General features: G+C 46.1%; 1 protein-coding gene across 1 annotated transcript in view; it reads right to left on the bottom strand.

The window, feature by feature from the left end:
* Fbxo42 (F-box protein 42) overlaps positions 1 to 9,827 on the bottom strand; it is a 62,927-nt gene extending 53,100 nt beyond the window's left edge. Inside the window, exon 1 of the mRNA XM_027399907.2 lies at positions 9,594 to 9,827. The gene's annotated coding sequence lies outside the window, so the exon portion shown is untranslated. The remainder of the gene's footprint in view (positions 1 to 9,593) is intronic.
* Between the last annotated feature and the right edge of the window lie 4,120 nt (positions 9,828 to 13,947).

Below are 13,947 nucleotides of genomic sequence, written 5' to 3' on the forward strand. Positions count from 1 at the left end.
TAGAGGATGTAGCCTCCGTGTGTGTGTGTGTGTGTGTGTGTGTGTGTGTGTGTGTGTGTGTTTGTGTATGTGTGTGTGTGTGTGTGGCACTTGTGCATATACATGGAGGCCACAGGAGATTCCTCCTCCATCACTCTCCACCTTATCACTTTGAGGCAGGGTCCCTTACTGATCCTGGAGCTAGTGTTTTATGGCTGGTGGCCAGCAAATTCCAGCAGTCCCTCTGTCAGGGCCCTGTTCAGTGCTGTGAGATGTGATCCTGTGTGGGAACACATCTAGTTTGTTACGTGGGACCAAATGCAGATCCAACTGCAGCAGACATCGGACAATCCAGCACCCCATCACCATCTTTACAATACAGTATGTGTAGTGTTTGTAGAGGTTCTGTGAGCCCAAAGGAGTCATGAGAAACTAGATTTGCAGTTGGCATCAGAGTGGGGAGTTGGGTTACTCTGGTAGTCCTGAACTTTCAACCTTGGTGTTTGAAACTATCACTACCTCTAGGTAGTGTCAGAATTAAATGAATGACTGAATTAGAGGATACCTAATTGGCGTATTCTGCTGCTTGGTTTGGGGGTAGGGAGATGGACTCCTGTAATTTCAGCAACTTGGAAGCCAGGACAAGAGGATCTTGAGTTCTAGGCCAGCCTGGGGATACAGAGCAAATATAAAGCCAGCCTAGTTTACATGGAGAAACACTGACTCCAAACAAAAAAATAGAATGATCAGACAGTATGTACCATGTTGAGGCCAGGGGGTAACCAGTGAGATTAGTGGCCTTTCCCACAGATTTCACTTCAGCCACTGAGCTCCTGTTCCTCAGACATCCTCAGATCTCTTTGAATCTCTGTTTTTGCTGGCCATCCCCACTTCTGAAATAACCCTCTCCACTTGGAGTATGATAGGACCCTTAACTAGTGAGGTTCTCCTCTGATCTTCTACCCAATTCATCATCTTAGAGCTTTGTGAACACTTGAGTGAGGTGACCCTACAAGACCAAAGCCAAATTCAGACAACCATGCAGAGAGCTGCTACTTTTCACCACCTCACAAGTTAGATTCTGCCCACTAATCACCTAATTAAAACCCACACTTCATTTCTCATTGCTATGGTTTCCATGGAAGTAGAGACAAAGGCAATAAATAGCAGGAAGATAATAAGATGTAACACGCACAAAATTTTGCTCTAAGGTAACAAGGTGGTGATCACCCTTTGATCCCAGCACTTGGGAAACAGAGATAGGTGAGTCTCTGTTGTTGTTGTTATTATTATTATTATTTTCCTGAGACAGAGTCTGTGAAGCCAAATGTAGCCAGCAACTCTCCTATCCATAATCCTGCATTGGCCTCCCAAGTGCTGGAATTATAGCTATGTGACACCATATTTATAGTCTGTTACTTCATTAAAACTACAAACCATAAATCAAAACTTGGAATGGGGTGGGGTTTAGTTCAGTGGTTAAGCACTTCCCTACCATGTTCAGGGCTCTGAGTTCAATCCTAAGTACTACAAGAAAATTAAAAACAGAAAACACTTCCAACAGAAGTGATGCTAGATAAACAGAGTGCATCAATGTGGCTTGTATTGGAAAACACGTAAGTGGAAGCACCCCAAGTTCTCACTGTGTCTTTTTGTTTTCTTTTTCAATGCTGGGAAATCAATCTTGGACATGCTATGCTATGGAAGTGCTCTTTCTATCATTGAATGACACAACCCAGACAGCCAGTCCTCTTGTTTCAGCCACTGAGTGCTCACACTGAAGAAGTTAACATAAAGACAAGATTAAATACATTGAATTCACACATAAAAAAGATATAAAATTGCTAGGAGAGTGTTTGTTCATTCCTTCCTGCCAGTTTAGTTTTAACAGCACTGATCAGCAAGTAGAGATTTCCCAGACACTCCTCCCAGTGACATAATGAAGGGGTGGGGTGAGACAGGGTCTTACTTTGTAGCCCAGGCTGGCCTCAAACTAACAGCCTTAGCCTTGTGACTGCTGGGATTACAAATACGAGATGCCAGCTGTGCATGGTGGCACATGCCTTTAATCCCAGCACTTGAGAGGTAGAGGCACATGAATCTCTGTGAGACCAGCCTGATCTACGTAGTCCAGTCAAAGTTCAAGGCCAGCCTGGGCTACATAGTAAATGCCTTCTAGACCACCCACACTGAGCAAAGACTGAGACTCTGTCTCAAATAAACAACCCTAGACACTTTTTTTTGTTTGTTTGTTTGTTTTGTTTTTGTTTTTCGAGACAGGGTTTTTCTGTGTAGCTTTGGAGCCTATCCTGGCACTCACTCTGGAGACCAGGCTGGCCTTGAACTCACAGAGATCCACCTGCCTCTGCCTCCCAAGTGCTGGGATTAAAGGCATGCACCACCAACGTCCAGCCTAGACACGTCTTTTTTTAACCAAAAGGCCATTAACATGGCATTTTATTAAGATTTTTTTTTTTTAAGGGCTGGAGAGATGGCTTAGCAGTTAAGAACACAGGCTGCTCTTTTTAGAGGACCTGTTCCCAGCACCCACATGACAATTCACAGCTGGATCTGATCAATTCCAGGGAATCTGAATCTCACATACAGACATACTTGCAGGCAAAACACCTATATACCTAAAATAAAAATAAATAATTTTGCCAGGCGGTGGTGGCACACGCTTTTAATCCCAGCACTCAGGAGGCAGAGTCAAGTGGTTATCAGTGAGTTCAAGTCCAGCCTGGTCTACAAAGCGAGTTCCAGGACAGCCAGGGCTGTTTGACAGAGAAACCCTGTCTCGAAAAACAAACAAACAAACAAAAAACCCCCACAAACAACAATAACAACAAAAGATTGGTTTTTTAATTATGTATATATATATGCAAGACTAAGCGCAGGTGCCTGTAGAGGCGAAAGAAATAAGAGCTGGAGCTGGAGTTACAGGTGGTGGTGAGCTACTCAATATGGGTAATGGGAACTGAACTCCAGTCCTCTGCAAGAGCAGTACACACTCTTAACCACTGAGTCATCTCTCCAGCCCTGACATGTTCTTTGCTTTTATTATTGGGGGGTGTGGAGGGGTGTGCTGAAGGCTGAACCCAACCAGGGCCTTATGTATGCTAGACAAATGCTCTACCACATCCCCAGATCTGTTTAAAAACTTCCTTAGATTAGCCCAATGTGGTAGAGCATGCCTTTAATACCAGCACTGGAGAAGCAGAGTCCGAGGAAGGTGGACTGCTGAGTTTGAGGTCAGTCTGGTCTACAGAGTTCCACAGCTACACAAAGAAATCCTGTCTTAAAAAAGAAAAACTTTCTTAAATTTATTTATTTATTTTATGTCAGTTAATGTGTTGCCTACATATATGTCTGTACACTACTTGCATGTAGTACCCTCGGTGGCCAGAAGAGGAGATCCGGTCCCATCAAACTGAAGTTACAAGGTTAGCCATCTATAGAGACCTGAACACAGCTCTTCTGGAAGAACTGCCAAGTGTTCTTAACTGCTGAGCCATTTCTTTAGTTTTGCCGACCCCCCCCCCCATGCATTGCTTATACTTTTCTTGTAATAAACTATTTCCACTCACTACTGTCTTGAAATGCACAGTTTGGTGGCATTAAGTCCTTTTGCTAGCTGTACACATTACCCATCTCTCAGACAGTCCACACTCATCAGCTATACATTTCCTATTCTCCCCTGCCCCAGCTTCTGGATACTAGCAACAGCTCCAACATTTTTAAAGTACATGCCAGGTGACTTATACAGTCTACGTCTAGAAATGTCTGAATTAGATCTTCCCACAATTAAGTCTCAGGAGACAGCTCAGTGGGAAAGTATTGAATTCAGACCACCACTCACACAAAAATCAGGGCAGAGCAGCATATACCTGTAGTCTCAGTACTGGCTTACTTGCCAGACAGTTTAACCAATTTATGATTTCCAGGCTCTATCAGACAGACAGACGCATGCATGCACGCACGCACGCACACAAGAGGGGGGGGGAGACAAAGAAAAGGGAGAGGGAGAGGGACAGAGAGAGAAATTTTTGAATTTTTAAATTTAAATTGTTAAAAAGGAACTTTAAAATGAAGAGCAAAAAAATCTAATCAGCCTGCCTAGAGAATAAAGGAGCATTGGAAGAGCATGGCTAACTAGTCTAAGGAGCATTACCAGCTAAAATTAAAACCCATTTGCCCTTATAGAAACTAAATTGCCTCAAAACTGCATGTGACCATGTTGAAATATGAAAGGGTTACTATCAGAGGTTGGGAATATAGCTCAGGGGGAAAGTGAAGTGGGGGCTGTGACCAGAGCATGCCGAAGTCCTGGGTTCAATTCAGAAGGAAGGGAGGGAGCCAGGGAGGAAAAGAAGGGAGGTGTGTGAGTTATCTAAACTAAGCTACAATCCAGAACAAGAAAATCTTACATAATACCTACATGTTAATCAGATTCACATATGCACATAAAAACACACCATCTCTAAGTACCATGTAATACTTCCACCTTCTGAAGCAAAACAGAATAAATAACACTGGAAAAATAAAATGAAATTTTTTACAAATAAAGGTAAAAAAATTAATACAAGAAAAACATCCAGGATTCACAGCAAAATTGCCTCTAATATATGCATCAGGAAAGAAATGCAAAATTCAAGGAATGCCACTCCATCATAGTTTCTAAGATTTGTAATATCACAAGAACAATTTCAGAAATAACATGATGCACTCAATTCTATGTGATTTTAAATATATATATATATATATCAGATCCTAGTTCCATGTAACAAACTGTCACAATACAGAATAACAAGTGGCTGGGTATGTGGCTCAACTGGTAGAGTACCTGTCTAGCACGAACATAGCAGTAATTAAGAACATTCCCTGCTTGTCCAGAAGACCTGAGTTGGAATCCCAGCACCACTTGGCAGCTCAAAACCTCCACAACCCCAGTTTCACAGGATCCGGTGCCCTCTCTTCTGGTCTCTGTGGGCACCAGGACTGTACACAATGCACATGTATACATGTAGGCAAAAGACCCACACACAATGAAAAAATAAAAACAAAACAGGAGCAGGGTAGTGGTGACACTGAGTTCCAGCACTCAGGAGGCAGATGCAGGTGGATCTCTATGAGTTCGAGGCCAGCCTAGTCTACAAAGCTACACAGAGAAACCCTGTCTGGAAAAACAACAACAACAACAAAAAAAAAAAAAATCAGGGCTGGGTGTAGATCAATGGCAAGAAGGCCGGGCAAGGTCCCCATCATCATCATCACCCCTGCAGCAGCAACTAAAACACAATGCTCATGTGCCAGTTCCTTCCCAAAAAATAAAAAGTATCATTCTGAAGTTTCCTCATTCAGAACTGGAGGGACATTCACTAAGGGGAATGCTTCCTGCCTGTGCCTGTGACTCACCAGAAAGGCTCTCCCAAGACTGCTGGATCTTTGATAATTCAGAAAGCCTAACTGGGGCAGGCTGTGTAAGAAGCATCATGACGGTGAATGAATAAAAGGGAAAAGAACTCAGGACAAAAAAAAAAAAATTAAGTTTTCCTAAGCCATGTGTGGCAGTCCACACCTAGAATCCCAACCCTAGGGAAGGCAGGAGGAGAATGGTGAGGACCTGGGCTAGCACAGGCTACATAATGAGACAAGAAATAAATAAACAAGTCGGGCGGTGGTGGCTCACACCTTTAGTCCCAGCACTTAGGAGGCAGAGGCAGGCGGATCTCTGTGAGTTCTAGACCAGCTTGGTCTGCAGGGCGAGTTCCAGGACAGCCTTCAAAGCCACAGAGAAACCCCATCTTGAAAAACCAAAGGAAAAAAAAAAAAAAAAGAAGAAGAAAGAAAGAAAGAAACAAACAAACAAACAAATCCCAGAGCTGGAGAGATGTCTCGGTGGTTAAGAGTAGCTGCTGTTCTTCCAGAGGACAACGCTTGGATTCCTAGCTCCTACATGGTAGGTCACAGCCATCTCCCACTCCAGTTTTGGGGAATCCCATGTCCTTTCTCATCTCTGAGAGCACCAAACAAGCACATGGTGAACACACAAACATTCAGAAAAAAAAAAAACATACACAAAATTTTTGTTGTTGTTGTTGTTTTGGTTTTTCGAGACAGGGTTTCTCTGTGTAGCTTTGGAGCCTGTCCTGGCACTCGCTCTGGAGACCAGGCTGGCCTCGAACTCACAGAGATCCGCCTGCCTCTGCCTCCCAAGTGCTGGAATTAAAGGCATGCGCCACCAAAGCCAGCTTTCAAAACAATTTTTTAAGAAATAAATGACTGACAGAATAGGCAAGGCTGGAGAAAATCACCCTCAGCTCTGAGAACCCCCTACTCTCTCCAGGTTAGACAAGTGCACTCACTGCACTGCAATAAGCAACTAGTTTTGTTGGCTGCCTTTCCAACCAGGCTCTAGGCAACTATAGAGAAAAAACAGTCCTTAGAATCATTAGTACCTCCTTCCTTAAGTACCCAACACATAGAGGGCAACTTTTAATAGATGCTTTAATGAAGAGATAATCTATTTCCCTGGTATTGTACTTTTTTTTTTTTTTTTTTTAAGCCAGGGTCTCATGAAGTCCTGACTGTATTGGGACTCTGCGTACGCCAGACTGGCCTAGAACAAACACAAAAGACCTGCCTACCTGTACCTCAGGAGTACGGATCAATGGCCTGCACGGTCATGACCAACTATTTCACACATTTCAAAGGATACATTTTTCAGAGCACCTTCAGAAACATTATCTCTTTTTATCTACATAATGATATGTAAGGTGGGAATACTACCATTGAATCCAGGGGCATTGGGTTTTATAAAGAATTGTTAATTCACTAACTAAAACCCCCTGAAAACACATAATCACATTCTCTTCATCTCTAGACCAGCCTCCCTGGAGACTTCAGCATGCTCAGAAACCCAAGGTTTGGCTAGCTCTTTTTTTGCCTGCTCTTTACAGAAGGTTGCTATCACACAGCTTCCAGAGGTAGACATTAAGAAGCATCCTAGGGCTAGAGAGATGGCTCAGTGGTTAAAAGTGCTTACTGCTCTTGCAGATCCAGGTTAAACTCCTACCATCCACACCAGATGGCTCACAACCACCTGCAACTCCTGTTCCAGAGGATCTGATGCCTCTGGCCTCTGCTAACATATGGATTCTCTCTAGCCCTGTCCCTAAATCTCATTCTCCCTTTCTTTCTCATGCACAGACACACATACACATTGTTTTTAATAATATAAAAATAAAACGGGGACTGGAGAATGGCTCAGAGGTTAAAGAGCACTGACTGCTCTTCCAGAGAACTGGGGTTGAAATCCCAGTACCCACATGGCAGCTCACAACTGCCTATCATTTCAGTTCTGGGGGATTCATGGCACCAGGCACACACACATGGTACACACAAATGCGCATGCAGACAAAATGCCTGTACACATAAAATGAAATGGATCAAGCTAAAAAATAAAACAACAAAAACATGCTGGGCGTTGGTGGCGCACGCCTTTAGTCCCAGCACTCGGGAGGCAGAGGCAGGTGGATCTCTGTGAGTTCGAGGCCAGCCTGGTCTATAGAGGGAGTTCCAGGACAGCCTCCAAAGCAATACAGAGAAACCCTGTCTCAAAAAACAAAAACAAAACAACACACACACACACACACACACACACACACACACACACACACTCCTTAGCTGTTTTTCCTGAGACAGGTAAGGAAACTTAGCAAAAACGCTGCAGAGAGTTCCACCATCAATACCTGATGACTACGTAGCATAGCAACACAACAGTTGATGCCAAGGAGCATAATGTCAAACCACCACTGATTCCAGGACCCTCTACTAGCAAATTAACACTCAGAATGGCCCTCCAATCTCCTACCCTTGGTTCAAGTCTCTATCTTTGGCAAAGACACTAAGGAAATCTACTCATTTCTATAGGAAACGCTGACTTAAGAAAGCAGGAAAAATGGCCAAAAAACTGCCTAATATTAGATGAAATAATTGTAATTTTAACTTAATAGTTGGCATTAAAAGCTGGCTGAAGGCCAGGAGTTGGTGGCGCACTTTAATCCCAGCACTCGGGAGGCAGAGGCAGGAGGATCTCTGTGAGTTCGAGGCCAGCCTGGTCTCCACAGCGAGTGCCAGGATAGGCTCCAAAGCTACACAAAGAAACTCTGTCTCGAAGAACAAAACAAAACAAAAAAGCTGGCTGAAGTACAACAACAACAACAACTCATGGCTCAATGTAGATTGAATGCTATATTAAATTGGGTTTATCTGAAGCAAACAGCTATAATATACAAACTGATCAGCGTGCAACAGAAAAGACACCCCACCACACTAGACAACTGAATAAGCTCTGTTAGAATTTGAGAGAGCATCCCTCTCTAGCTTAAGAGCTACAGACTGAATTCTAAGTGAGGGTGTTTCTTCGGCAATTTCCCTTGTCCCTTTAAATCCATGATGTCATCATTCTTAAGCACAAGCAAAGCCCGATTTGTTACAAAAGACGTTTGGTGTGTCCAAGCCAAAGAGATGGTCCCAACAATTCACAACACAATTCCAACTGAAGCTATTCTTCCTCAATGAAAAGGCCACCAGGCATCAAACCGTCTCCTCTACCCGAAAAACTAAACAAAGTCTCTCAACTACTACATTTCAACAACAACAATAAAAAGTTGTTGCAAGGGGGAAAAAAATAACAAAATAGTACAGTGTTGCCTCCAGCAAGTGAAAACCGGTTATGTGTCTGGTTCTGCATCTAGATCCATCGGAACGCTCCTACAGAAGGGTCCAAACATTTTGGCCATTGAGAAACGAAACGAAGCGTTTATTTCCTTATTAAAACTCAGAATATCCAACAGACAAAGCAAGCAATCGGTTGTTCCAAAGGTTTCGAACCAACTCCATCATCTGAAGTTTCTCTGCTCAAGACTACCAGGATCTCACCCAATTATATTTTTTTCTCGATTCACAAACTCGTCCCCACCCTCCACAATTCTCTGAACAGACAATTCTCATCAGGGCAAGCCTTCCTCAGTCACAGCGTGGACTGCTGCTGTCTCCAGCAAGGAGAGCTGCAGTTCCCACTCCTAAGAGAACATTCAAACGGCTAGGGGTCAGGAAGGGAACTGCTTGTGTTTCAATTTGTCAGCCAGCTCCAAAAAATCATCTCTTTGTAGCCGCAGCTTCCCAGACGCCAGCCCCTCGCCGCCGCCGCAGCCGCAGCCGCAGCCCCAGTTCGGGAGGGCAGCCGTCTCCCGCTCTTCTCCGAGGACTTAAGGGCTTCAGGGGGCGGGGTGAGGCTCGGTGACACCCCGAAAGCCATTCGTGCCCTGGCCACGCATCCTCTCCCGGCCCGGGCGAGTGAGGACCAGAACCACCCTGCTGAGGAGAGGGCACAGGTCTGCGCCCATCCCGAGGGCAGGCTGCAAAGGGGCGCCTGTCCCCACCTCAGCCAGGGGCACCGAGGATGACGACAGCAAGACCCCAGGCCCGCCAAGACCCAGCCCGCGCAGTACACGGGGCCCGCGCCGGACTCGGGGTGCCCGGGGTGCCCGGGCATGAAGCGCAGGAGGCGTCGGCGCCCGGCTGCGGCCGCGCACCGGGAGAGGCCTCACCTGGCCCAGCCCGCTCCGCGCTCTCGGCTTCGCGTCTCCGGCGACGATGGCGAAGGAGCCAGGGCCAGGGCCGGAGCACGGCCACTCTGCCTCAGGCCGGTGCTCGCCGTGCTCGGGGAACCGTCACAGCTGGCGGGACCCGGGGCCGCCCGGAGCCGCCATCTTCCTCCACTCAAACGCCGCCGCGGCCGTCGCCGCCGCCGCCGCCGCCGCCGCTGTCCCTGATGCCGCCGCCGCCGCCGCCGCCGCCGCTGCTGCTCAGGCTGGGAGAAGACAGCGCGCAGTGCGCATGCGCCGGGGCGGGGCGCAGAGGAAGCGCGCGCGCACACACGTCAGCGCGGCCGGCCTGCGCGCGGTGGCCGCTGGGCGGCGCCATATTGAGAAGGGCCGAAGGGAGCTGAGCGCTCCTGGACTGTCTGGAGTCGGCGCGGGTCCCTGGGCTGCCTTCCTGTTGGTTTGAGACTAGAGACTTAGAAGAAGTCGCCTGTGTCCCCCCCAGGGTACCCACTGAGCACAGAGAAGGGCGGTGGCGAGCGCAGGTCATCTCACCGCGTTGGAAGCCTTTGGAAACTGTAGCAACAGCTATATTGCTACCACCCTTTTTTTTTCTCTTTCCTTTCCTTTTTTAAATAAATGAGGAAGCCCAGGCTCAAAGCTGCCCACGTAGAGCGGGGGCCCAGGAGGAAACAGGCCTCTGGGTTGCTCTGTGCTTCCCACTGTGGCCACCACCAGGGTGTGGGGTCCCGCAAAGCCAGACGGTGGTCTACATAGTGAGTTCTAGGACAGCCAGAGCTACATACTCAAGATTCTGTCTCAAAAGAAAAAGTATATAAAATAAAAAGAACTACTTCATTTAAAATAAAAATAAAAGTAGCCGGACGGTAGTGGCTCATGCCTTTAATCCCAGAGGCAGAGGCTGGTGACAGCCTGGTCTACTGAGCGAGTTCCAGGACAGGCAGGACTACATAGAGAAACCCTGTCTAGAAAACAAGAAAACGTGTGTAGGTGAGAGCCGTCTAGAAATTATCCCTCAGGTTTGGTTTAAGTAAATGCCAGATACAGAGACTCAAGGGCTTTGCTTCGCTTCAACTCTTGTGCAACTGGAATATCCTAAAACACGGAGCAATTTGCCCTGGGATAAAATAGACTTCCTAGGCTAGGTCTTGGGACATAGGACTGGGTCAGAAGCTAAGTACCACAAGGCTTGGTGGCACTCCTTTAAGTCCCAGCTACACAGAAGGCTTAAGGGCAAGAATTACTTGATTCCAGTTCAAAACCAGTTTGAGGAGTTTCAATCTTTGAAACTTTTATGTTCCTCAAACAAATATTACAAAACCCCCTGACATACAGTGTGTGAGAAACTAAGAAATTCCACTGGCATGTCATGGAAGTTCATTGCTAATTCGAGCACTCAGGAGACAGGGGTAGGTAGATTTCTGAGTTCAAGGCCAGCCTGGTCTACATAGTGAAAAATCATCTCCAAAAAAGAAAGTCTTGGCCTGCAAAATGGCTGAGCAGGTAAGAATGCTTGCCCCAAGCTTAAAGACCAGGAGCCTCAAGGTAGAGGGAGAGAATCAACTCTAGCTCCTGCAGGTTACCCTCTGACCTTCATTCTTTAACAATGACACTTGTGTGCACACACAAATAAATACTGTGTGTGCCTGAGTGTATTATTTGTACCACATGTGTGGGTGCCCTTGGAGATCAGAAGAGGGTGTCAGATCCCCTGGTACTGGAATTACAAGCAGTTGTGACCCCACAACCATCGCCATGTAGATGCTGGGAATTGAACCTGGGCCCTTCTGCCTGCTGAACATGAAGGTCTAGGTTCCATCTTGAGCAACTGCTTTTTTAAAAAAAGAAAAGTCAGAGCTGGCTCAGTGGTTAAGAGCATAAGGTTCAATTCCCACACGGCAGCTCACAACTGTCTGTGACTCAAGTTCCAGAGGTTCCATATCCCTCTTTTAAAGAAAAAAATAAATGAGGGCTAAACAGATGGCTAGGTGGTTAAGAGCACTGGTTGCTCTTCCAGAGGACCTGGGTTCAATTCCCAGCACCCACATGGCAGCTCAAAACTGTAACTCAGCCGGGCGTTGGTGGCACACGTCTTTAATCCCAGCACTCGGGAGGCAGAGGCAGGTGGATCTCTATGAGTTCGAGGCCAGCCTGGTCTCCAGAGTGAGTGCCAGGATAGGCTCCAAAGCTACACAGAAAAACCTTGTCTTGAAAAACAAAACAAAACAAAACAAAAAGAAAACCTGTAACTCCAGGTCCAGGGGTTCCAATACCCTCACATAGACATACATGCAGGCAAAAAACCAATTTACATAAAATAAAATACATTTAAAAATAAAATTTTAAAAATTAAAAAAAATTCACAGAACTTTTTTTTTAGAAAAAGATTTATTGCTGAGCGGTGTTGGCCCATTCCTTTAGTCTCAGCACTCGAGAGGCAGAGACAGGCAGATCTCTGTGAGTTCAATACCGGCCTGGTCTACAAGAGCTAGTTCCAGGACAGCCTCCAAAGCCACAGAGAAACCCTATCTCGAAAAATGAAAAAAAAAAAAAGATTTATTGGGGGATGGCTCAGCAGTTAAGAGTGCCTGCCGTCCTTGCAGAAGACCTGGGCTCAGTTCCCATCACATATAGGGAGGCTTACAGCTGCCTGTAACTCCAGCTGCAGCTCTTCTGGCCTCTGAGGGCACCTGCACACACACACACACACACACACACACACACACACACACACACACACACACACCACACACCACACACCACACACCACACACACACTAAAATATTGTGTGTCCCTGAGTGTGTTTCCACACCACGTGTTTGGGGTGTCAAATACCCTGGAGCTGAAGTTGCAGGCAGTGGTGAGTCACTTAAACGTGGGCACTGGGAACAGAAAACTGCTGATCCATCTCTCCCACCCCACAGTCATACAACTTTAGATACTCTATTTTAGTTACTTTTTTCACTGCCGTGACAAAATGCTTGATGAGCAACTTAAGGAAGCAAGGCTTTATCTTGGCTCACAGTTTGAAGGGATATAGTCCAACATGGCAGGAAAGCCACAGCATGGGGTCAGGAAACAGAGGGAAATAAAATGGTAGTGTTTCTTCTTTTTTCTCCTTTTTATTCAGCCCATGGGTTGGTAAACTTCTCACATTCAGGATGTATCTTCTCTCATCAGTTAAACCTCTGAAGACACACACACACACACACACACACACACACACACACACGCACGCACGCACGCACGCGCGCGCGCACACACACACACACCTCTCTTTTCTCTTTTAGATGACTTCACATCCAGTCAAATGATCATCATGCCTCCTCTACCACAAAATACAGTATTGATTCCTTCTTAAAATGAAGGTCCAATGCTGGGTGGTGGTGGCGCACACCTTTAATCCCAGCACTCGGGAGGCAGAGGCAGGCGGATCTCTGTGAGTTTGAAGCCAGCCTGGTCTACAGAGTGAGTTCCAGGCCGTGCTCCAAAGCTACACAGAGAAACCCTGTCTCAGAGAGAGAGGGGGCGTGTGGTTTCCAGAAGTTGGAGATATGGTTCAGCAGTTAAAAGCACTGGCAGCTCTTCTAGAGGACACTGGCTCAATTCCCAGTACCCACATAGTGGCTCATAACTGCCTAACTCCAGTTCCAAGGGATCCATGCACCACCACTGCCCGGCTCAATCTTTTTTTTTAAATTTTTATTTAAAATGTATGTTTCTGCCAAGTATGGAGGTGAACACCTTTAATCCCAGCACTTGGAAGTCAGAGGTAGGCGGATCTCTGTAAATTTGAGGCCAATCTGGTCTCAGAATGAATTTCAGAAGAGCCATGACTACACACAAATTTAATCTCACATACACTCTCAGAAATAAAGGTTAAAATGTTGATATACATATATCTGCATGTATATATGTGTGCATATATCCCAGAGTCAGGAATGCTGGCTCATGCCTATAATCCCAGTACTTGGGAGGTTGAGGCAGGAGGATCACTTTGAAGTTCAAAGCCAGCCTGGATTACATAGTGTTAGGCTAGCCTGTTTTACAACATAAGACTTCTTGTCTCAAACCCTCCAAAGGCTTGGGCATGATGTCAACACTTTAATCCCATACTTGGGAGGTAGAGGTCGACAAAGAGAGCTTCAGGCAAATGTCCTTATGTCTCACTGCATTCCCTGTGCTTGCATTCCCACCACACCGCAGGTTTGAGGGTGATTTCCTAACATACAAGCCAAGCATAAACTGTGGCTAAGGGCATTTCACAAGAAACAGAAGCCCATGCCTTAGAGTCTCTGCCAATACATAAATCTTGCCATGATCTCAACTTTTGGGGCT

Source organism: Cricetulus griseus, chromosome 2 (genome assembly GCF_003668045.3).
Source record: "Cricetulus griseus strain 17A/GY chromosome 2, alternate assembly CriGri-PICRH-1.0, whole genome shotgun sequence".
Lineage (NCBI taxonomy): Eukaryota > Metazoa > Chordata > Mammalia > Rodentia > Cricetidae > Cricetulus > Cricetulus griseus.